Source organism: Chionomys nivalis, chromosome 11 (genome assembly GCF_950005125.1).
Source record: "Chionomys nivalis chromosome 11, mChiNiv1.1, whole genome shotgun sequence".
NCBI classification, from domain to species: Eukaryota; Metazoa; Chordata; class Mammalia; order Rodentia; family Cricetidae; genus Chionomys; species Chionomys nivalis.
Window position 1 is genome coordinate 19582656 of NC_080096.1, and position 2735 is coordinate 19585390.

Here is a 2735-nt window from a genome sequence, read left to right on the forward strand (position 1 = left end):
CCTACTCTGGGCAGGGAGGAGGAAGCCGCTTCGGACTTCTCTTATTTTGGTGACTGCGGAGGAGGCGTCGGCAGGAGAATTCACAGTCACGCCTCAGCCCCAAGCCAGCTGCCCAAAGTCAGGAGGGGCCCCCCAGATCCCAGGTTCGCTGGCTCCCATTTTCCCCCTTTCAAGGTTGCTGTGGTTGGGCTCTCACGGTCCTGTCCCTGCACCCCAACTCCTTCCCAAAGGTTCCCTCCGAAGGGACAGGCTCCTCATCTGGAGGCACCTGCCCCTTCGGAGTCACTAGAGTGAGAAACAGATTTTGGCCATTGCTGAGGTCCCTGCTACCCACTCATCTTCCAGGTGGGAAAGCCCAGAGCTAGGCCAAGCCAGTCTGGCCCAACTTCACAGAGTCTGTTACCCTTACACTGCTGTCACCAGATCTACTGTGCATCTTGTCACCTGTCACTATATTCTGCTACCCTATCTTTAGGGATTAGGTACAGGCGGATGGCAATAGAGTTGGAGAATCAGCTCACATCAGGCCACAGCCACACAGAAGTTTTAGGAAAAAGGAACAGACCTTAATCATAGTGTCTTTTATATATAGGAACCCCTCTCTAAACCCTCCCAAACTTGATGTTCCTCACCTCCAAGTATTACCTCTTCAGTCATAAACCAAAATCCAGGGAAAACCCAGGAAAACCCCATCTGGGGGAGAGAGATGGTAGGGAGGGTTGGAGAGCTACGTGGCGGGAGTGATGGATGCCTTGAGGCACCGAGGCTGCCCAGAGGGGTGTGGGGCTATGTTGATGGTAGGCAATGGTATGATGACCAGTTTTAGAATCAACAACTAGGGCACATCAGGTGTGTTTCTATGGCTAGGCAGGGGTGTGTGGGGCTGTGTGTGAGCAAGTAGAAGCTCCAGAGTCTCACGGTGTAACCGGTGACAGCAAGTGACAGATGCAGATCAGAAGGCTTCTCTGGCTGGGGTGTGGTGGATTCTGAGTTCAAGGCCAGCCTGAGCTACAAAATGAGTTCAAGGATAACCAGATTTACAGAGTAACCCTGTCTTGGGATTAAAAATGGAATGCTTCTCTCAGAAAAATATGAGTTGAGATGAGGAGGAGGAGGAAGGGAAAGGAGAGCTGGCGGAGGTTCAGGGACTTGGGAAAATGGCTTCGTCCTGCCTGAGTAGCAGGAGCACCATTACAGAGCACCTTCTGAGTTGGCTTTGGTCATTGGTCCATGTGTTCAATTAACAAATAAATGTTTAGCGTGGCCCATGGGATTCCAGCCATAGGGAGCCCAGATACAAAAGGGACGGTCACACAGCTGCACTCCAGCTACTCAAGAGGACCAATGGAGTCCTGTGGGGTGGAGACCAGCCAGAGCACAGCTGGCCTGTCTACCTCGGGGGAGGGGGTGGGAAAAGAGGGAGGACAGAGAGAGTGAGAAAGAGAGAGAAGGAGGCAGGGGAGACAGGACAGGAGAAGGCAGAGAATAGGGGAGAAGGGAAGAGAAGACAAGAGAGGAGGGGAGAAAAAGACAAGGGAAGATGAGAGGTACAATTTGGAAGGGAAATAAGGAGAAAGAAGAGAGAAAGATGAGGAAAAGATAGGAGGGAGAAGAGAGACGAGGGGGAGAAAGGGAACTAGGGAGAAAGAGAGACACATGCCGATTTTGGGGGAAATCTTCCAGCTATCAAGATTCCTCTGTAATTCTTCTGAATCCAGCTCCTGGTTGTCCCCTAGGGCCTCTCCTGATGTTCACCCCCTTCCCACAGAGCACTCCTAACTCTTGGCTGGAGAACTCTTCACTCTGCCGGTCTGGAACTGGCTCCTTCCAGTTGGTTACTGTGCGTGCTCCCTCCTCAGAGAAGCCTTCCTGACCACAGACTTCTGACCCATGCTACCTGGTAGACAGACTACCTCTTCCTCCCTCTGTTTCCCTCAGACAAGCTGTTGGGCTTGCTTTCTGCACCTTATTTCCTCATCTGTAAAACAAAAGTCACAGTAGACCCTACTTCACAGAAACCTTGGGAGAAATCTGATAGCTGCCACACCAAGTGTGTGCCACACGGTCAATGCTGTGCTTGCTATCATTCCTTCACTTATCCCTTCAATCAGACTTCAGATGCTTGAGTCGCGCTCCGTGCTGGGCTAGGGCTCTGGGGTGGAATCTATCACAGTCTTATAGCATAGAACAAAGCTCGGGTCCAAGAAGCCTCAGGATGAGTCTGTTGTGGTTGCTACTTCTCCCATCAAGTCTGAGTGCCTCACCGCCCTATGTTCACGTTCCTTTAAAACATTTCCAAAAGCTGATACCAAAAGCAAAAGTCAAAGCCAGCCTGCCTGCCTCCTGTCCTCCATCTCCTGTTGCTACTTCCGTTTTTAGTCAGCTTGGGTTCCTTGTCATTAGTCTTGTTGTGGCAATTTCTTTTTCTTTTCTTTCTTTTTTTTCTCTCTCTTTTTTTTTTTTTCTTTTTCTTTTTGGTTTTTCAAGACAGGGTTTCCCTGCGTAGCTTTGGAGCCTGTCCTGGAACTTGCTCTATAGTCCAGGCTGGCCTTGAACTCACAGAGATCCGCCTGCCTCTGCCTTCCTAAAGGTGTGAGCCACCACCGCTCAGCACGTGGACGATTTGTTTGTGCCTTAACAAAAAAAGCTAGCTTGAAGATCAGAGTGTGGAGCTAGCCACACTAGTAAGCCGCAGAGGTCAGGCAATAGTGACACACACTTTTAATCTCTGAGTT